The sequence below is a fragment of the Rattus norvegicus genome, chromosome 16, assembly GCF_021556685.1.
Source record: "Rattus norvegicus strain SHRSP/BbbUtx chromosome 16, alternate assembly SHRSP_T2T, whole genome shotgun sequence".
Lineage (NCBI taxonomy): Eukaryota > Metazoa > Chordata > Mammalia > Rodentia > Muridae > Rattus > Rattus norvegicus.
The window spans coordinates 78,591,222-78,614,556 of record NC_141549.1 but is presented as its reverse complement, the minus strand read 5'-3'; the positions used below and the strand labels follow the sequence as shown (position 1 = coordinate 78,614,556).

At 40.5% G+C, this 23,335-nt stretch overlaps 1 protein-coding gene and 1 pseudogene across 1 annotated transcript; one reads left to right on the top strand and one right to left on the bottom strand.

The window, feature by feature from the left end:
- The window catches only part of Erich1 (glutamate-rich 1), a gene marked incomplete at its 5' end in the record, with an annotated part of 52,793,804 nt that overhangs the window by 5,049,807 nt on the left and 47,720,662 nt on the right, over nucleotides 1-23,335 (bottom strand).
- On the top strand, nucleotides 9,053-11,372 carry Defa31 (defensin alpha 31; annotated as a pseudogene). The gene is given in 3 exon segments (NR_172011.3): nucleotides 9,053-9,127; nucleotides 10,248-10,431; nucleotides 10,934-11,372. The product of NR_172011.3 is annotated as a defensin alpha 31, transcript variant 1, non-coding (transcript).

The window sequence follows — 23,335 nt, the reverse complement described above, 5'->3', positions numbered from 1 at the left end:
AACAAACCATGGGAACTCAGGACAGGTGCAGCTTGAAATGGAAGTTCAGTTCATTACAATTTAAATTGAGTCTATGGACTTTCAGCGTTGTCTGAGTTTATAAAACTGGACACTAGGAATTTTTTTAATAAAATTTTGAAAAACTAAAATTCTTATTCTTGAATCTAAGTGTCTTCATAAAGGCAAATAACAAACGTTAGTTGAAAACAAGCTAATTCCTGAACAGATATACCTAGTCAGGACAGTTCCCGTGAAAGGGGTCCTTTATTGAAAGGGGGAAGAAATGAGGAAGAGAAAGATGGGTCACAGTCTTTGTCTTTTATCTGGGATTAATGTAAGTGACCCAGGTAATGACACACCCTTGTCCTTGAGACTGAATGAGGAGTCTTAATGTTTTATTGTTGAAGTAAAGCTGATTATCAGGCATTGTGAGTCATAATTTGCAAATATGACCATCATTTAGTAAATGGACATGGTCTGACCAGGAAATGGTGGCTGGAGTTCTGCTGACTTCCACCCTGGTCTGTGGCACAAAACAAGGACAGGAACAATTAACTCATCCAAGACTCTGGGATGCAGAGAGTTAGGAGAAGACAAAGTATTGAAACTGAGTCCTGACTTGTGGCTCAGGACTGCGCATGCGGTGGAAGCACAAAAGCCTATGTCCAGTAGGCCATGACCTCTGACCCTACCAATAAGCAACAAGCTTGCTGAAGTCCAATTTTCTTTATTCCCCACACTGACACTCAGTCTCTCCCACTCACAGGAGATGTGGAGCAAGAAGGAGAAAGAAAAAGCCTTAAGTGACCATGAAGTTGTGCATTAAAATATAAAATAAATTTTAGCCATTAGGGAGGGAATAATCCTGATTTTCAAAAATAACACTGAAAAATATACATGTACTCCAGGCATTTAATTATGAGGAAATAAGTAAGAAATACTTGTAGGGACAATGGAAACAGATGTTTGTCTTTTGTTGAAATAAGAATCGAATGAGAGACAAGGAGAAAGGAAATATTTGTGAGCAATATCAAGGAAAGAAATTGTGAAGGTGGTGAGATGGCTGAGCAGGAGGCCAGACCTGAGGGCCTACTACAGGACAGGGCTTCTGGGCCTCTCTTTAGGGTGTATCTTCAAATTCTCTCCTTCTGGTCACAGAGCGTCTCCTTAGGATATCTCTGTTAATTCCTTCCTTTGGGTTTAACTGCAAATTCTCTCTTCTTGTGTTTGCTGTGAAGTCACTGGAACTTGACTTTTTTGTACACTCTAGAAATAGGTAAAATAATGCTTCTTACCATATAACAGCATCAGTAACCCAATTGTCCTGTGAAAGTTGAGCAAAGAAAATTCTTCCTTAAGAAATATTCATGTTACCTAACTCAAAGGTGTTTTTGGAGATATTTTTGTTTCCTATAACCTTGTTTGGCAATTCATGGGAGAGAGATTGAAAGAGGATTACTCTGTGTGGCCCTGACTGTCCTGAAACTCACATTGTAGACCAAGAAACTGACCTCACACTTACAGCCTCCCCCTCTCAGCTATCAGTATTAAGGACTATATCACAAGCACCAGATCTGGCTTTTTTCTTTAACCTTACTATTCTTCTGCTTACATAAATAGTTTCCAATTTCGTGGGTTTTATCCGTATTGTGCATTTATGTGTCTGCATGTGTACCAGTGTCTCCTGCCCATTTTTTGTTTTTGTTTATTGGTTTTGTTTACCTGCTGCTTGAGGGGGGGCATGGCTTTAGAGTTGTGAGCAAGGTTTTAGAGAAGATGTGTGCAGGGAAACAGTAATCAGAATACTTTGTATGAAAAGTAATATTTTCAATAAAAAACTAGAAAAAAAGGAAGAAATGTTTGTGGGCATATTCATGGTGAGTGAGAAAAGAAAGAAGCACTGAAGGCTATGGTCCCATCGTGGGGTCAGGCACTGTGTGAGGGTACAGTCTGAAGAGTACAGAAGCAGAGAAAAAAGTTGGCACACAAGTCAGTCAGGCTCAAGGTTAGAGGTAAGGGTTCAGGATCAACGCTGGGTCTTCCGTTACAATACGAGCGTTGTCTGAGGATGGAAGGAACATCCCCTTCAGAAGGGCAGAAGGAGAAAAGGAAGAATAGCACAGGAAAAATATCCTCAGTGTCAACAAAGTCACTTGGCTGTCTGTGACTCAGTGTCACCACCTGCTTCCTGCTTCCTGTGTACTTGCAGGGCAAATGTCCTAAGGGTTATGTCACAATGACAAGGGTCATGAGAACCATGCTTGGACAGAAAGACCTTGACTCAGGCACTGGTAATAGATGGCATGTGTTTATACCAGGAAATCGCTAACACAGAAATCCCAAGGTTTACAAGACAGTGGGAATGTAAGAGAACTTATAAACTATGGAGTCAATGACACTGACTACTATAAGCTTTTGAAAATATTGTAAAACATGGGCAACAGTGCTAACTTATTATATTTATGAAGAGCAACGTACTATCTTGTCTGAAATTATAATTGTTACATGAATATATACATGCACATATGCATGGTGGGCCAGAGACACTAAAGTGATGTTGGAAAAATGAAGGAGTGCTTTGTAGTTCATTGTTATTTCTCCTTGTATTAATCTTGTAAAAGCATCATCATATATTCAACATGGGCTCCAAAGAAGGGAAGTTAACATCCAATCTGAAACCTCAGATCTTGCACAGGATCCATTTGTGCACAAGGGAGGGCTAGCCCTTTTCCTTCTTCACAGGGTTAGAACTCCGCTGACCCACAGGAGGTGCTGGGTAAGATGGGTAACAGCTTGAGAACCTGTTTTTCTTATGTCCTCCTGCACTGCATTGTGAACCCTAAGACAGGTGGGATGATCACTTTTGCACTTGTTTTGCCTGACAAGCCTGGATGCAAAAACTCAAAAGAACTCTCAGCTACTATTAACAATGGGCTCTATTTCTGAGCAGTGATCTGACATGTGAGTTAGTACTTGTGAAAACTGGCCAAACAATCTTTTCTTCAGATATTTCTAGAGAATACATGTTATTTATTGGTGGTCTCATAAGGAATTGCAGAGGAGTGAATCAGTAGAACTAGAACTTACAGAGAAGATGTAGAGACCACTTGCCAACAGATGTCATTAAACCTTGATCCCCTATCAGGTTCTAAACAAGGAAAAAAATAATCTCACTAAATGGTAAAAGGTATCTCTGTAAAACACAGAAGTTAACTTGGAATGTGGGGCAGTGGTAAAGTACAATAGATTTGGCCACATCCATTGCCTAACATTTATCGTCTATGAGTAAGGCAATTGACCTCTTCCAAGTCCCATTACAACCCACAACCCATTGGTCAATAAAGTGGCTACATTATTGGGTTATTGTGAAAACCTCTGATAGCAGGAGAAAAAGATCTTAGCAATTAGTCAGTATAAGGGAATATGTTGTGCTGTACATGTTACCTGCCTGAAGAATGCTACCTGGTTTATCATGCATTTCAAAATGTCATGGTTTCTATGAAGTTATGACTCCAAGCTGCCCCAACTCTGCAATAAATGAAAATTTAGTAATATTTCATTACATAAGAAGTGGTCAATTTCAATAGCATGTAACTATTTTCTCCAATAGTCAATGCTTATATTTGTTAAACTAATGGGGAATGTATCTCCGAGTTCCACATACCTCAAAAATTTTATGACATTAATCTCCTTGTTAAAGAGATGCCACCGAAAAAAGTAGTGTCCCAAATTTTGGTCAAAGGTGTTACATATTAGGATAAATGAGCAAGGACACCAAAGAAGACAAGATAACGTTGTGCTCTCGGGCCACTGGTGCTGAGTGCTGATGACCACTCCATTGCTTCTCTTTTATCTCCAATAAATTGCTTGCACTATGCTTCCTGTGTGTTTGCATTCTTTTGATGTTCTCCACAAGGCTCAGTCAAGACTCTGGATATATAGTCTCAGTACCTTCAAGGTAACCTTTTGCAGATGAACAAATAATTTAGCTTTTACTTGCAAAATACAGGCTCCAAATACTAACAATTTAAGGATGACTCTGGGTTGAGACACAAATGTAAAGAAAGCTCAGAATGCTTCTGATCCTGCCACATGCCTCTCCTGACTTCTCACTCTTCCTTCCTGTAGTTTGACTCATTCTCAAAGACATTGATTTTATGTTAAGAAAAGCAACCACTTTGGGCCTCAGGTTTATAAAGTTCTAAAATCTAATTTTTTAGAGAACTAATATATTCTTTAAACGTGTTGAAGTTTCAATGAACCATGCCTGTATTAAGCTGTGGGTTGTTATGGCTCTGTGGAGACAACTTTACCAATATTAGAGAAGGTTAGTCAGAGATAGAATGGGTACAATGAAAACAAAGGCATCCCACTTTGTGATGTGCATGTTATCTGCAGTGTCAACACTTGTATAGACAAAATATATTTTCTATACAGAAAACTTCATGTACAGAAAGTGGGCCTGTCTAATGAGTCCAGTGCTCTCTGCAAGGTATACTCAAGTGAGTTACCTTATAGCTTTGGAGAGCTTAATGCAACTTGGAAGAGAAAGCCAAGAAAAATAAAAAAAATGTCTGTGGACAGTTTTCCTTTCATCCTGATTCTCCAGTGATTCTGCAGGGTGCTAAGTGTTAGACTCTAAATCATCACCCACTCCTTAAGGGAAAACCATGTATGGATGAAAGGACAGCAGTGATGGTGACCTTGTACGTTGCAGCTTCTAGTAGCACAGATGGTGTGAGTTCCCAGCAGTCATTCATGTGGGCATTCAATACGAACAGAACCATACTGGGAGAATTGAATGCCCTCCTCACACTTTGGGGAAGGCAGAATTCGAGAAGCATCTTACTTGGTAGTCTATGGTAACCATGGCATATGCCAGCTCTAGTGACTGAGCTAGTAGATTAAGTCTAACTCTAGCCAGTGTAATCCTTTTACCCTCAAATATTACAGAGTACTCACTATGCAAACATAATACGCAGATACCACATTCCCATAAGACTTTAAACAAGGCACTTGTGACCTGGTCCAAATGAATTTAACAATTCAGACTAATGTGGAGTCAACCTTCTGAAATGTAATAGTCTAAAGTTCTCTGAGGCCTCTCCACTAGCTGACAGAACTAAAAGCCTCTCTTGTCTTTATCTCCAGAGAGATTATTCCAACATCTCTGCCTGTTGCAAATTCTTCTCCCTGGATGCAATAAGCTCATGTAGTCTTCCTTCCCCTTTTGCAGTTTAGGGTGAAATTGTCTTGTAAAATGAGAGCGTTCATGTCTTTTAAACTGACCTACTGCAGTGGTAAAAATACTGGATTCATAATGATAAGTGTTTATGCCAGTATGTGCATATTGTGAAATGATAAAGTGTGGCATTAGCATATCTGTCACCTCAGGTATTTATAATTCTGTTATGGTGAAACACTAAAATTCTACTGTACTATACAGAGTGTTTTGAAATGCATAATCCGTTATTATTTCCGACCATGCTATTATGTAAGAGTCCACCACAACTCATTGCTTCTATGTATATGTAATTCTGTACCTGATGACCAACCTACTGTCATCGACCTTGACCTCGTCAGCCTCTAGTTGCAAGTATTCTATTCTGACATCCCATTAAATTGCTTCTTACTATGGATATATGTGAACGTGTTGTTCTTCACTGTGTGTGTGTCTGGATAGTACACAGTAAGTGTCCTCCAGAGCCATCTCAGTTATAAAAATTCCATCTTTTTATGGTTGAGTACTGTTTCACTATGTACACACACAAACTCTCTCTCTCTCTCTCTCTCTCTCTCTCTCTCTCTCTCTCTCTCTTTCTCCCTCAACTTCCTACACACAAACAGACTCACACAGAGTGTTTACACACATGTATCATTTCTTTTTATCCACCAACATACTGAGAGATATCTCCTGGCAATAATGTACAATATACAGAGCTACAGTACATAAAGCATAGTATATTTCGCTTTGAAAGTTTGAAAGTTTGAAAGTTCGGTCTTCTGAACTCTTTCTAAATTCAGAAACAGAATATAAGGGATTAAGACATCATATTTTCCTGTCCTTCACAACTTTCCTTTGCCACTCAAAGTTCCACAGATCATTTAAGAAATTTTCAGATTAAGGAATAGACTCTCTAATGTGGCCCAGATGTTCACCTTCCCAGCTTCTTAATACTTGGACCCCTTAGGTGACAGTGACCTTCTCCTCATTCTCTTCAGCCCTCTAGCCAATGACCACATGCCTACACACATGCCATTGTCTAGTTCTCCGCCGTTTGGGTGTTAACCTAAACTCTAGGTTTGTAACCTATTCCTCTGCCTTCCTGCCCCCTCAGGTGGATGACCCTGCTTCTTTGATAATGTTCCTTATTAAAGTCGTCCTTGAGAGTCAGCTCAGAACTCTGATGCCCAGTGTGTACACAGAACAATTGTACATGTCAGACGTTCTCTGTTAGGAAAGATCATACTTCCTACATGTATTAATTTGGAGTCTTAGATTCGCAGTTCATGAACAACTCCCACCTCAGAATTTTCACTCAGTTTCTTGAGAACCATAAGAGGTTAGAAAAACTGGTTGGTTCAGGAAATAAAAGTGTTGCCCTGGCCTTTCTTTCTCTTTCTGTTCCTGATGGCGCTAATATGAAGGCAAAGAGTATGAAGGGAAGATCTAGGAAAGGTTTTGTAGTTTGAAATCCTAGGAAAAGAACACTTGCTAGTTTTTCTCTTATTCTAGAAATCACCAAAGACATAAAGCACACCCCTCTATATCCCTCTTCAAGGACACAGACCTGAAACCCACTTGGGTTGCAACCTGTTCCCACAGCCCCATAGTAGAAATCTGGATAAACAGTGAATAGCAAGTAGTTCATCAAAACATCTCAAGCAGTTCAAGACCGTTTGCCACTTATCTAGGATGTGTATCTGGGTCATTCTTAGATACTAGATTCTTACGTGAAAAGATGAAGTCCCCACTTTGTCAATGTATTGACAAAGCAAAGGTTGACATTCAAAGTGATCATCGAAAGTCCAACCTTCTTTCACTGAGTATGTACTTGAACATGCCCTGCTCTCCTACTGCTGTGTAAGATATCATTACAAGAAGAAATGGATTTCAAACAACACACACATGGGTTCTACCTCATATTTATCATTTGGACATTGGTCAGTGCCGAGGGCTCAGAGATGAGTGGTTCTCTAGGATTTGGAGGTGAAAGTGGAGAAAAGCACTCCAGCATGGCAAGCTGGTACTGGTGTGAGAAGGAAGAGTGAGATGGGCTGTGAGCTGAGAGCAAATGTTAAGTGTAAAACCACCCATCCAGGCTCAGTACAACAGAATATCAACCTTTCTGAAGAAGAGGGGCATTTCATGATGGATATTTTTAAACATTATGAACCAAAAATTTTTCCCAAGAAAGTGGCACAAAAATAGTTCTGGTCTACCACTGTAAGAGCCCTCAATTCTTCCCCTGTGCCTCCCCCAACAACCATAAAGTATGGGAAATGGCTTCCCGTGTAAACATCTGCCTTAGTCCATTGGTCTTTGATAATAAGATACCACATACCAAGTCATATAATCATCATACTATACACAGAGGTGGTACCATTTCCTACAGTACTGGGTGATATGAAGTCTCAAATAAAAGTGACAAAAGATTTGCTCTTGGCAATAGCCAATTTCCTGACTTATAAATGACATTTTCAGAAAATATCAGCACTTTCTCAAAGGGCAAGTTGGTTCCCTGAGCTTCTTTTATAAAAGAACTACCCTACCCTGGGGCCTCTTCTTTTTTAATCAAATCCCCTAACAGAAGACTCCACTTGACAATGTCATAACCTTTGGGAGTATGACTTCCATACGTCAATCTTACTAAGACTTGGACTGGAGAGATGACTCAGTGGTTAAGAGTACTGACTGCTCTTCCAGAGGTCCTGAATTCAATTCCCAGCAACCACATGGTGGCTCACAACCATCTATAAATATAAAATAAATAAATCTTTAGAAAACATTTTTACTAAGACTTATGCATTCTGGCCACATCTAGTAAAGAAAAAAATGACATATTAACACTTAAATCTTGGAGAAAAATGCAGCATGTGGACCTGTGTGAGTTTTTGCTACTCGACAGAAATTACAATGTTTATGCTCAAGAGGAGCTGAGACAAGCCTGCATTCCAACAGCAGTGTCAGAGGATTTGAGGCCATGTCAAAGCACTATTTTTCTCTTATAGACGGTATGGTGCAAAGTCAATGCATCTCCAACATGGAGGTCCATTCTGATCATCCTGGGTCTAACATAGTCTTTCTACATGGCCAGTACTGGTTTAGGCATAATGCCTCTGATCACATACCACTTGGTAAGAGGAGCTAGCTCCATTCTCTCTGCCATATGTCCAGCCAGTGGGACATTCAGAAGACATTATATCTCAAGGAACAAGGGCACGAATGTTTTGCCCCTATGGCTCTGGAGAACTCTTTAGCCTTATTAGTGGCCAAGACCTGTTGCATGCTGTTCTTTCAGAGTATGACTTAAAATAGATACTTCAATCACATGGGTGACTCCATTAGAACCTGCAGGAGAACTTATATATAATCTCAATATAGTATAGTGTCCTTGCTCTGCTGAAAGGCTTAACTAGTTCCAACAGTTAAACTTAGGTCCTAGGTAGGTTCACTGAGAACTAGTTTTCAATTCCTTCTCTTTCTGCTCATTGAATATGTATTCTAGTCATCTCCACAAAGCCTAAATCCTCATTTGCAAGCCACACATTTCCTGTGCACTCTCTCACACTTTCTGATACCAGAGTTTAAACTTCTGCCACAGAGCTATGCAGCGCAAACTCCTTGGAGTGTTGGGCAAATGGATGTTATATAGTGTTGGACTAGATAAATAAGACTCCTTTTTGTAAGCCCTGCTTTGCCCACAGCTTTTCTAAATTGCCTAACTGCCCTTGCACCACAGGTGTTTGAGGTATCCAATAGAAATTAACCACAAAAAATTAAGACATCACAAGTGACACTTAAATAGGAGAAGTCTGTCCAAGATGTTTCAGCTGCTCCTGTATCCCAAGGCCTGGAAAGAAGAGCACTGTGTCTCTTGCTCTGCTCTCCTTGCATATGCCAAAGGTCTGCAAGTAATGAATGTAATTTTGAAAGTATGGGTATGTCACTGAGGCCTAGGTGCAAGGGACTCCCTAAAGGCAAGGGTGCTCTGAAGGAGGCCATGTCATGAGACCCCCTTCTAGTGTTCTTCTATCTGGGGCTCTGGTATCTGAAAAGGACAGTAATTACTGGTTAAGGGGAAACTCAAAAAGCTTTCACAAAACACAAATGTCACCCTTGTCATTGCAGTAGGGATAACAATATAATCCTTAAAATGTCTGTGTAGTAAAAGAAATATCTCTTATTTTGCTTTGCTTTGGCTACTGAGTTGCACACATTGTCTATATATTTTGGGTATTAGTTTCTTTCCAAATGTACTCTTTGCTAACTTTTACCCCCATGTTCTAGCTTGCTACCTCACCATGATGTTTATTTCCTCACCTGTGCAAAGACTCTAAGGGCTGCAAAGCCCAGTGGTATCCCATAATCCCCCTTGGCCACCTGCCTCGTTCCCAAAACTTTTGGTTTCCTGCAAGACATCACTTTACAGACCTAGTTCTGAGTTGTATTCTACTAGCTTTATGCTTTTACTTCTTATCTCCAGGTCTTTGCTTTACTTGAGATAAGGTCAATGTGGTCAATAAGCATTGACTCTCTACATCATCTGGATTCAGGTGTTACCCCTGAATGTCACCTTCAGTCATAAGATAAGAATACACCTTCAGAGATTTAGAGGAATTGGTCCTTAGACTTAATGCATGAAAGTGCTGTTCCTTTTCTCCTTTTTAACATTAAAATATAAATACTCATTTAAATATAAGTACATAATCCAAACGGTAACAGGAAACCATAGCAGGGTCCTCCTCAGCCTCACCAGGTTAAGTCAAAAGTAGCCACCAAACACTGGACCATATTTTGTTATGAGGGATGCTGTGAGATCAAATGTCTCAAGAAGTTTTTGAGAACAAATCCCTTTCCTTATCAATGTAGACACTTTCTACCTGCAGGGTCTATCTCAAATTCTTCTCTTTACATCCACCCCCATATACACAGAAAGCCACACACACAAACACACACACACACACACACACACACACACACACACACACACACGCACGATTCCTGACATTTTTTCATCCCTTAGGAAACCCACAGCCATGAGGACACTCACTCTGCTCACTGCCCTTCTTCTGCTGGCCTCCACACCCAGGCAGAATCTCCCCAAGGAAGCCCTAAGGAAGCTCCAGATCAGGAGCAGCTGGACATGGAGGACCAGGATATTTCCGTATTCTTTGGAGGAGATAAAGGCACTGCTCTCCAAGATGCAGGTGAGAGACGTCATCATACTAGAGACATGGAGGAGAGAGAAGGTGTGGGGTATGCTCTGAATTTTGGTCACCCATTTAACTTCTTCTTTATGTTCCTCATTTCACAGCAAGAGACAAATAGGTCAATTTATTGCTGCAAAATTTGTTTGTGAATATCATGGGGTTTAATATATAAGAAGACTCAGTGACTGTTTTTTTCTAGATCTAAATGACTAGACTTGCATTTTATTTTGTCTATTACATTGTAAAAGTTGGAGATGTGTGTGTAAGTATTTATGTAATAGCAGGCACGCATAAAATGATAACAAAATTAAGACAAAAGGGCATCGGTCTTTAGTTTTGTGATTACTATTTGTATTTATTCCTATTGATCATGATTGTTCATGCTGCTGTCACTAACAATCAAGGCAGCGAGCCCACTTCACACAGCACGAATGTTGCCCAAGATTCTTCCTCCCTGTTGTCAGGCACTAAGTACTTCCTATGATGTCTGTTTCCCCAGCAGGCTCGACCTGCTCTTGCAGAATCGGAACCTGTGTTTCTGGAGAATGGCTCTCTTGGGTGTGTCGAATCAATGGCCGGATCTACCGTCTCTGTTGCCGCTGAGCACGAAGAAGAAGAAGAAGGAGGAGGGGGAGGAGGAGGAGGAGGAGGAGGAGGAGGAGGAGGAGGAGGAGGAGGAGAAGAGAAGGAGAAGGAGAAGGAGAAGGAGAAGGAGGAGGAGGAGGAGGAGGAGGAGGAGGAGGAGGAGGAGGAGAAGAAGAAGAAGAAGAAGAAGAAGAAGAAGAAGAAGAAGAAGAAGAAGAAGAAGAAGAAGAAGAAGAAGAAGAAGAAGAAGAAGAGAATCCATTTGTCATATTACTTGAAGGAGACTGTTACTTATAGTATGTTGTGTCCTAGACTTTTCTCTTTCTTTATATCCAAAAAAAGTCCTTATATCATGTTATTCCTGTGTGTGCTTGATTATTTTCTCCAAGCAAGACTCTGAGAACCAAGTACCAGAACACTAGAAAGAAATTCTTGTCTTGGATCTGTAAGAGTGCCTAGGTTATCACACATTCTTCTGATGAATAATAAGAAAGGTCAGTTCTGTTGTTGGCATCCTAAACTCTCGTCTCATAACTCCCCCATATTTATATCAGAGCCACTCTCAAATTCATTGGCATGTGGGACATAGACAACATGGTTATCTTCCTTTTTATATTGTCCCAATTACCTAACTTTTCAAAGAAATCAACATCCTCATTCCAAATATTAGAATTTGAACCAGCAGGCCAAGGTCCTGTATCTGCCAAGGAAGCCATAACTGGGCGTCAGTTCTACAGACACAACTGTAAGCAGCATTAAGGAGGAAAGACAGTAAATGAGAAGTGTGAGGGCTTATATATCCTCAGCCTATTAGTGACACTTTTAGAAGGGGCTCTGTTGCAATAGGTGTGGCCTTGTTGGAGTAGGTGGGGTACTGTTGGTTTGGGCATTAAGAACCTTACCCTACCTGCCTGGATGTTAGTGTTCTTTTACCCTTAGATGAGGCTACAGAAATCTGAGCTTCTCCTGTACCATGCCTGCCTGTATGGTGCCCTATTCTTGCCTTGACGATAATGGATTGGACATCTGATTCTGAAAACCAGCCCCAATTTAAATGTAGTCCTTATAAGATTTTCCTAAGTAGTGGTGTCTGTTGACAAAAGTAAAACTCTAACTAAGACAAGAAGCAACACAGGAAATCACACCCAGATCTACTCAATACCTGAAGAATCTGTATATCTGAGGAGGATGGATTTGTAGGCCTTAGTTTAAACTCTCTCTCTCTCTCTCACACACACACACATGCACACACACACACACACACACACACAAACACACACACACACAAACACATATAGCTCAGGTCTTCACCTATACCTTAAGCTATCTAGGTGTAGGTTTCTTAAGAAACTTTTCTTTCTGCTTCTAATAGGTACTAAGTTATTGGAAAATGTGACTAATGTCCCTTCCATCACTAGATATCCTGTGACACACAGTGATACAGCAGAAAGAATCAAGTCCCAGAGAACAGTATCCTCAGTCACTACAGCACATACAGGTACCTAGATCATGAACCACACATCATGGATCACAGAGGGAACTGGAGTTCCTATTCCTCAAGTTCTTAACCACCACCCACCAAATTTAAGAGGCATATAGGCAAATGTTTCCAAATTTATCCCTCAGCCCCTTAAGTCATGTGAAGATTCTAGTTTAACTCTAGTAAAATAAAAGGAGATTCCCAAGCTTTCTAAACTGCAAAAGTGCTAACAAGGGTTCGTGGTGGTTTTCCTGAACTCACATTCTCATTGATGCCCAGAAGATCCGTTCAGTCATAGACTCCAGCCTATTTTTTTTTTATCCCTAAAGTCTTTTATTTAAGTGTTTAGTTAGGCGGAAGATGATAGTATTTTCATCAAGTACAACAGCATTTCTTAAGGATCCCCAAAGTGTGTTCTTTCCATCTCCCAGATATACCCTAAGCTAATTTTAAGTGAAGACGAAGAACTTGTAGCCATGAAAGGCAACTCCAAAATTCTTATTGGTCTTCAATAATTCCTGTGAGATGCCAAGGTTTGGCTCTCGGAACAAGTTTATAGAATACATTGTTCAGTAAAAGACAGTATGCTTCCTTTTCATTAAGAGTTGTCAAGTGACAACAGTCTCCCCAAGAGGATATGTGTGATGTCAAATACCAGCCTTAATAATAAAAACAATCGACAGGACACAAACCAACTGCCCAGGGACAAAAATCTAACTCATCTCCATATGGACCATTAAAAATAAAAGATATTTGTTGAAAATGAAAATAAAGACCTTGTCTTGGATAGTTGAGCAAAGCTGATGTTTACAAAGATATTGGAGTTTTCCAACAAAATCATCTGGGGTTTTGTAAACCCCATCAAAATTGAATATTTAACAAGAATCCTAACAACTTTTGCTTTGAACATTTGGTTTTCAAACATTTCATATCCTGCCTAAATCTTCCCTGGCTTGACTTGACTCCAGCCTATTTTACAGGGTCTCCTTACTTTTCTTGGAATGACTGCTTTGGAGCTAATGTGGTAATTAATGTTTAGAGCTCAGTAGACTGGAGCTCGATGCCCATTTCTTCTGCACTTAGAGTCCACTGAAGCCAAGGGCAGCCAAGATACCTAATGAATTCTTGGTCGTATCATGAAGAAAGGACTTTTAAATGGAAGAACACAATAGATTTTTGGAAAAACTTACACACAGGACTCTGTCTCAACAGACCACATTTCAGTGCATGCTCCTAGGTATTCACCCATCAAATAGGATGAATGTGGGTGTAAACATGGGGTGAGGAGAGAAAGACAGATCAGAAAAATATGCCCTTAAGACTGAGTGTGATCTTTGAGTTCCTTCTCAAAGGATGCAGGAGCCTTCTCTTAAGAAGCAGGAGAGATGCTCTTCTTGTCAATGGTCATTTAAAGATGGATCCGAGTAAAATGAACTCTTTGAATTAGGGTTAAAATTTAGGGTTTGCATATGTGTAAGGGGAAGGGAAGGACATGGAAATATGGACAGGCCACACAAAGTTCCTTCATTCTCCCCGAACCCTTTGGTGTTTCTCTGATCTGTAATTTCTATCTACACCATATGTTGCATCCATTTGATGGCTGGCTATGGCTGCTTCACAAGCAAAGAAAAAGTAAACAATAAGCTTCCTTGATCCCCAGCTGCTTAAATAGTTACCAACTGTCACATGGATTGCTCTCAGTGTAACCTATGGCTTTTATAATACACCTTGAAATTCATAAATGTCCAGAATACAACTCACACTTCCATTAATATACATCCCTGTAATTTATAGGAATGGATTCAGAGCTTGAAAATGATTTCACTCTGCTGGAACGTGACCTGATACCTTTGAGAAAAACCTTCTAAAGCCTGTACCAAAGAAGCTTCTGTCCTGAATCCTTGTGACACAGTGTTTTCTGGCTCTAAACATGTCTCATTGACTCATGCCAGGCTTCATGGCATATGCCTGTAACTCCAGCCCTGGGCTGAACCTGAAAACAGGACAGCATTCACCATGCCAGATTGGACTATTTACTGACACCCTATCTCATAGGAGCAGACATGCACACCACAATGGCTGAGATCACTCCACTGACTTTCTTCAACGTGTCCTTCAAGGCTTTTTAAACATTAATTAACTAATTTACATCCTAAATATTGCACACACTCCTACTCCTGGTCCTTTCTCCCAGAGTCCTTCACCTTCCCCTTCTCCTCTAAGAGCATGGGCTACTCTCCTGAGTGTTTCCCCAAACTAGTGTGTCAAGTCTTAGCTGAATTAGGAATTTCCACTGAGGCCAGAAAAGGTAGCCATGGATGTAGGATTATGCCATTTTGCAGCAAGGCAGTTCCAGGATAAGGCAAAGCCTGTTATTAGTTGAGAAAGAAGGGTAGGCAGAGAAAATGTCTAGGAAGGAGGGAGGAGGAGGAGAATGGAAAGATCAAAATGGAGTCTATGGAGGAGAATGGTTTGGTTTTAGGTGAACTAGATCGCTTTTTATCGTGTCTAGGTAGGTGATTTATATCAGTATCAATTGGTAGTGAATTTTTTGTGTGGATTGTGGATTGAGAATTTAACATGTAAATCTAATTGCTAAATTACAAGTTTCTGGGACTTTGATTCTACCAGGCTCAAGAGGACCGTGTGGGAAAGAAATGGCTGAGAGGTAGTTGAAGGTTGCTGATCTGGTTCTGTTGCCGCTTAGAGTGAGAATGCACAAGGGCCCAAAAACAAGCTGATTGTGTGTGTGTGTGTGTGTGTGTGTGTGTGTGCGCGCGCGCGCCATACCTGGTTTCTACCACCGTGGGGACCAACCAGACAGGGAGGCTAAAACGGAGATAGCCAAGGGAAGGCAGCTTGTGTACTACATGGTAGAGTAGCAGCCAGAGTGAATGGATCTAGCTCCTGGGAAGTGTTAGAAAATGTTCCTTTTTGATTTTTACCACAACACAAAGAGATTGAGCTGTATGTCTGCCATACATGTGCCCAGGGCCATGGCTGAGCCTGTGTTCACTCTTGGGTTGGTGGCTCAATCTCTGAGAGCTCCCAGGGGCTAGATTAGTTGACTCTCTTGATCCTCCTGTTAGTTTCCCATCCCCTTCAGGGCTTTCAATGCTTCCCTCAACTCTTCCTTATGGGTTCCTGATCTCTGTCCAATGTCTGTGAATATCTGAATATGTTTCAGTCAGTTGCTCGGTAGAACCACTCAGAGGACAGTTATGCTAGGCTTATGTCTGCAAACAAAACAGAATATCACTAATAGTGTTAGGGATTGGTGCTTTCCCATGGGTCGCTATTCAAGTTGGGCTGGCTATTGTTTGGCCATGCCTTCAGTCTCTGCTCCACTTTTGTCCCTACATTTCTTTTAAACAGGATAAATTTTGGGTTGAAAGTTTTGCTTGATTATAGGAGGTAACCTCTTCAGATTCCTTGTCCCCACTCTTAGGCATCTTGGCTAAGATCCCTCCAATTGTGTCCTAGGAGCCTCACACATCCAAGTTCTTTGGGACTTCCTAGAGATATGCCACACCCCATGCTCTGAACCTCTAGCATTTGCAGAATTTCAATAATTCTCATGATCCTGTAGGTCTCTATCTTCTCTTTCCCACATGCTTTCCTGACCCCATCCTCCTCTTCCTCCCCTCTACTACCCACTTTCCTCCATCCCTCTGCCTCAAATGACCATTTTGTTTCCCTTTCTAAGTGTGATTGAGGCATCCTAGTTTGGGTCTTCCTTTCTTGTTTGACTACTTTGGGGTTGTGGGGTTTGGCTTGATTTAAAGCACATTGGAATACTAGAAACATTATCAGGGTTTGAAGGCTTTAGTCTGAGATTTTTTCTAATAGTAACTCACTTTGCTGAACTTACAGAGTTCTTAGGTGTAGTCTCCTTAACTGCCTATTTGAATTATGTCATGGAATCAGCCTAGCCTTCTCATGCAGTAACCTCCCTTCTCTCTTCTCAGTCTTTCTCTCCCGCCCACCCTCTCTCTCTCTCTCACACACACAGACACACAAATACAAACACATACAAAGTCAATAGTTTTTGCTTTGACCAGAAAAACAAATCTACTAATAATTGTGATTCGTAAGACTAAAATTTAATAGAGATAAAACTGTAACATACTAATCTTTAAAGCTGTGAACTTGTCATAAACAAGTTATATAAATAAATATATAAACAAATATTATTATTGAGAGACTGCTCTAGCAGGAGTTGAGTTTATTGCTCTGAAGGAAGAGGGCCAGCGATTTCGCCAAGGAGAACAAAGAGAAAGAGAAGGTAAAGAGAGAGACAGGCTGTATACAGAGAGAGAGAGAGAGAGAGAGAGAGAGAGAGAGAGAGAGAGAGAGAGAGAGGAGGAGAGAGGAGAGAACAACTTGTCTGGAATACAAAGGAAAGAGACTCTGGGGAAAGGGCAGCCCTAGAGACTCAGTGTCAACCTGTACCTCAACAAGAATCAATGATGTTTTTCCAATGTTCAAGAGCTCTGAAAGCAACCAAAGATTAAGACAATACTAGGAATTCCAGGAATGGAAGAGACACCAGATGGTCCCTCACACCTGAAGAAACACCAAGAAAGAGCACAGGGGCCTTTGATAATTAACGGGTCCTCCCCTTTTAGTTGGGCCTCAGTTCTATATTCAAACATGGGTACTCAGAACAGGTGCAGATTGAAATGGAAGTTCGGGTAATTACAATTTAAATTGAGTCTATGGACTTTCCGTGTTGTCTGAGTTTATAACTCTGTGCATTAGGATATTTTTAATAACGTTTTGAAATAATAAGATTCTTATTCTTCATTAAACTAAATGGAGAGAAACTGGAAGCAATCCCACTAAAATCAGGGACTAGACAAGGCTGCCCACTCTCTCCCTACTTATTCAATATAGTTCTTGAAGTTCTAGCCAGAGCAATCAGACAACAAAAGGAGATCAAGGGGATACAGATCGGAAAAGAAGAGGTCAAAATATCACTATTTGCAGATGACATGATAGTATATTTAAGTGATCCCAAAAGTTCCACCAGAGAACTACTAAAGCTGATAAACAACTTCAGCAAAGTGGCTGGGTATAAAATTAACTCAAATAAATCAGTTGCCTTCCTCTATACAAAAGAGAAACAAGCCGAGAAAGAAATTAGGGAAACGACACCCTTCATAATAGACCCAAATAATATAAAGTACCTCGGTGTGACTTTAACCAAGCAAGTAAAAGATCTGTACAATAAGAACTTCAAGACACTGAGGAAAGAAATTGAAGAAGACCTCAGAAGATGGAAAGATCTCCCATGCTCATGGATTGGCAGGATTAATATAGTAAAAATGGCCATTTTACCAAAAGCAATCTACAGATTCAGTGCAATCCCCATCAAAATACCAATCCAATTCTTCAAAGAGTTAGACAGAACAATTTGCAAATTCATCTGGAATAACAAAAAACCCAGGATAGCTAAAGCTATCCTCAACAATAAAAGGACTTCAGGGGGAATCACTATCCCTGAACTCAAGCAGTATTACAGAGCAATAGTGATAAAAACTGCATGGTATTGGTACAGAGACAGACAGATAGACCAATGGAATAGAATTGAAGACCCAGAAATGAACCCACACACCTATGGTCACTTGATTTTTGACAAAGGAGCCAAAACCATCCAATGGAAAAAAGATAGCATTTTCAGCAAATGGTGCTGGTTCAACTGGAGGGCAACATGTAGAAGAATGCAGATCGATCCATGCTTATCACCCTGTACAAAGCTTAAGTCCAAGTGGATCAAGGACCTCCACATCAAACCAGACACACTCAAACTAATAGAAGAAAAACTAGGGAAGCATCTGGAACACATGGGCACTGGAAAAAATTTCCTGAACAAAACACCAATGGCTTATGCTCTAAGATCAAGAATCGACAAATGGGATCTCATAAAACTTCAAAGCTTCTGTAAGGCAAAGGACACTGTGGTTAGGACAAAACGGCAACCAACAGATTGGGAAAAGATCTTTACCAATCCTACAACAGATAGAGGCCTTATATCCAAAATATACAAAGAACTCAAGAAGTTAGACCGCAGGGAAACAAATAACCCTATTAAAAAATGGGGTTCAGAGCTAAACAAAGAATTCACAGCTGAGGAATGCCAAATGGCTGAGAAACACCTAAAGAAATGTTCAACATCTTTAGTCATAAGGGAAATGCAAATCAAAACAACCCTGAGATTTCACCTCATACCAGTGAGAATGGCTAAGATCAAAAACTCAGGTGACAGCAGATGCTGGCGAGGATGTGGAGAAAGAGGAACACTCCTCCATTGTTGGTGGGATTGCAGACTGGTAAAACCATTCTGGAAATCAGTCTGGAGGTTCCTCAGAAAATTGGACATTGAACTGCCTGAGGATCCAGCTATACCTCTCTTGGGCATATACCCAAAAGATGCCTCAACATATAAAAGAGACACGTGCTCCACTATGTTCATCGCAGCCTTATTTATAATAGCCAGAAAATGGAAAGAACCCAGATGCCCTTCAACAGAGGAATGGATACAGAAAATGTGGTACATCTACACAATGGAATATTACTCAGCTATCAAAAACAACGAGTCTATGAAATTCGTAGGCAAATGGTTGGAACTGGAAAATATCATCCTGAGTGAGCTAACCCAATCACAGAAAGACATACATGGTATGCACTCATTGATAAGTGGCTATTAGCCCAAATGCTTGAATTACCCTAGATCCCTAGAACAAACGAAACTCAAGACGGATGATCAAAATGTGAATGCTTCACTCCTTCTTTAAATGAGGAAAAAGAATACCCTTGGCAGGGAAGGGAGAGGCAAAGATTAAAACAGAGACTGAAGGAACACCCATTCAGAGCCTGCCCCACATGTGGCCCATACATATACAGCCACCCAATTAGACAAGATGGATGAAGCAAAGAAGTGCAGACCGACAGGAGCCGGATGTAGATCTCTCCTGAGAGACACAGCCAGAATACAGCAAATACAGAGGCGAATGCCAGCAGCAAACCACTGAACTGAGAATAGGTCCCCTATTGAAGGAATCAGAGAAAGAACTGGAAGAGCTTGAAGGGGCTCGAGACCCCAAAAGTACAACAATGCCAAGCAACCAGAGCTTCCAGGGACTAAGCCACTACCCAAAGACTATACATGGACTGACCGTGGACTCTGACCCCATAGGTAGCAATGAATATCCTAGTAAGAGCACCAGTGGAAGGGGAAGCCCTGGGTCCTGCTAAGACTGAACCCCCAGTGAACTAGTCTATGGGGGGAGGGCGGCAATGGGGGGAGGGTTGGGAGGGGAACACCCATAAGGAAGGGGAGGGGGGAGAGGGGTGTTTGCCCGGAAACCGGGAAAGGGAATAACACTCGAAATGTATATAAGAAATACTCAAGTTAATAAAAAAAAATATCTGGCATAGTAAGAGCTGATAAAATAAAAAGATTCTTATTCTTGAATCTAAGTGTTTTCATAAAGGCATATACCAAATGTTAGTTGAAAACAAGCTAATTCCTAAACAGATACATGTAGTCAGGACAGTTCCTATGAGAGAGGTCCTTTATTGAAAGGGAGAAGAAGTGAGGAAGAGAAAGAGAAAGATGGGTCAGTCTTTGTCTTTTATCTGGAATTAATATAAGTGACCCATGTAATGACACATCCCTGTCTTTAGACTGCATGAGGAGTCTTAATCTTTTATTGTTGAAGTAAAGCTGATTATCAAGCAGTATAAGTTACAATTTGCGAATATGACCACTATTTAGTAAATGGACGTAGTCTGACTAGGAAATGGTTGCTAGAGTTCTGCTGACTTCCACCATGATCTATGGCTCAAAACAAGAACAGGAACAATTAATTGTCTCATCTAAGACTCTGGGATGTAGAGAGTGTGAAGAAGACATAAAGTATTGAAACTGAGTCCTGACTTGTGGCTCAGGACTGCGCATGCGGTGGAAGCCCAAAAGCCTATGTCCAGTAGGCCATGACCTCTGACCCTACAAATAAGCAACAAGCTTGTAGGAGTCCAATTTTCTTTATTCCCCACACCGACACTCAGCCTCTCCCACTCACAGGAGATGTGGAGCAAGAAAGAGAAAGAAAAAGCCTTAACTGCCTATGAAGTTGCTCATTAAAAATATAGATTATGTTTTAGAACTTAGGGAGGGAATTATCCTGATTTTCAAAAATAACACTGAAAAAATACATATATCCCAGGCCTTCTAACTGTGAGGAAAAAAGTAGGAAGTACTTGCATGAACAATGGAAATAGATATTTGTCCATTTGTTGAATTAAGAGTCGAATGAGAGATGAGGAGAAAGGAAATATTTGTGAGCAATATCAAGGAAAGAAATTGTGGAGGTGGTGAGATGGCTGAGCAGGAGTCCAGACCTGAGGGCAGCTGTTGCTCCTACAGGGCTTCTGCTCCTCTCTTTAGGGTGTATCTGCAAATTCCCTCCTTTCTGTCTTACAGCCTCTCTTTGGAGTGTATTTGCAAATTCCCTCCTTTTTGTCTCACAGCCTCTCCTTAGGATATCTCTGTTAACTCCTTCCTTTGGGTTTAACTGCATCCCCTTAAAGTATATGTGCGAATTCTCTCTTCTGGTGTTTGCTCTGAATTCAGAGGAACCTGACTTTTATGTACACTCTAGAAATAGGTAAAACAATAATTCTTATCATATAACAGCACCAATAACCTGAATGTAATATTTCTGAGTTTTCTTTCTTTCAATTTAAATCTGTAAAACCCAAGCCTGTGTTTTGTTAATGGCATTAGAAAAATTCCTACCATGTCCTGTGTATGAGACACAGTTACCTTTCTTACCCATCCATTGACACAGCTGAGGACTTCCAACCTCTAATGGAGGGCGTTCATGATCTTTAATAACTGACATATGCTATCACATGGGAATGCCCAAGAAGACAAGAGGAAATTTGGTGGAGTGGGTGGGCCTGTGACACCAAAGTGATGTAGGACACATGAAGACGTACTTTGTAGTTCATTGCTATTTCTCCTTGTAGTAAAACTTGTAAAGGCATCATTATATATTCAACATGGGCTCCAAAGAATGGACGTTAGTATCCAGTGGCCTCTGATACCTTGCATCTTGCACAGGATCCATTTGTGCACCAGGGAAGGCTAGCCCTTTTCCTTCTTCACAGTGGTTAGAACTCCGCTGACTCACAGGAAGTGCTGGGTAAGATGGGTAACAGCTTGAGAACTTGTTTTTTTCTTATGACCTCCTGCACTGCATTGTGAACCCTAAGACAGTGGGGGTGATCACTTTTGCACTTGTTTTGCCTAACAAGCCTGGATGCAAAAACTCAAAAGAACTCCCAGCTACTCTTAACAATGAACTCTATTTCTTAACAGTGATCTTACATGTGAGTTATTACATGTGATTACTGGCCAAACAATCTTTTCTTCAGATATTTCTGGAGAGTACACGTTATTCATTGGTGGTCTTCCATCAAATCCCAGAGGTAGGAATTAGTAAAGGTACAGATGCATGAGAAGTTGTAGAGAGACCATCTGCCAACAGAGGTCTTTCAACCTTGATCTCCTATAAGGTTCTAAACAAGGAAACAAATAATCCCAATAAATGACAGGGGGTAGCAGTCTAGAATACAGAAGTTAAGGTTGAATGTGGGGTAGTTGTAAAGTCCAATAGATTTGGCCACAGCCCTGTTGCCTAACCTTTAGTGTCTCTGAGTAATGCAATTAACCTCTTCAAGTTCCATTCCAAACCCACAACACATTGGTCAATAAAGTGGCTACTTTATTGGGTTATTGTGAAAACCTCTGATAGGAGGAGAAAAAAAGATTTTAGCAATTAGTCAAATAAGCTAATATAATATGCTGTACAGGTTATCTACCTGGAGAATGCTACCTGACTTATCACATGTTTCAAAATGTCATAGTTTCTATGAATTTAAGACCCAAACTGCCCTGACTCTGCAATAAATGAAAATTTAGTAATATTTCTTTTCCTAAGAAGTGGTTAATTTCAATAGCATTTAAATATTTTCTCCAATAGCCAATGCTTATATTTGTTAAACTAATGGGGAATGTATCTCCGAGTTTCCAATACCTCAAAAATTTAATGGCATTAATATCCTTGTTAAAGAGACATTGCCCAAAAATGCAGTATTCCAAATTTTGGTCAAAGATGCCATGTATAAGGATAAATGAGCAAGGACACCAGAGAAGACAAGACAACCTCATGCTCTCGGCCACTGCTGCTGAGTGCTGATGACCACTCCACTTAGCTTCTCTTTTATCTCCAATAAATTGCTTGCACTATGCTTCCTGTGTGTTTGCATTCTTTTGATGTTCTCTATAAGGCTCAGTCAAGACTATGCATATATAGTCTCAGTACCTTCAAGGAAACATTTGCAGATGAACAAATAATCTAGATTTTACTTGCAAAATACAGGCTCCAACGACTAACAATTTAAAAATGCCCCTGGGTTGAGACACAAATTTAAAGAAAGTTCAGAATGCTCTTGATCCTACCACATGCCTCCCCTGACTTTTTACTCTTCCTTCATGTAGACTTGCCTCACTCTATAAGACATTGCCTTTATGTTAAGGAAAGGAACCACTTTGGGCTTCAGGTTTATATGGTTCTAAAATCTCACTTCTAAGAGAGCTACCTGTATCCTTTAAAGGTGTAGAAGTTTTAATGAACCTGGCCTGTATTATGCCTCTGGCTTCTAAGCTGTGGGTTATTTATGGCTTTATGGAGACAACTTTTAGCAATGTTAGAGAATTTTAGTCATAGAATGGATAGGATGAAAAGCAGGACATCACACATTATG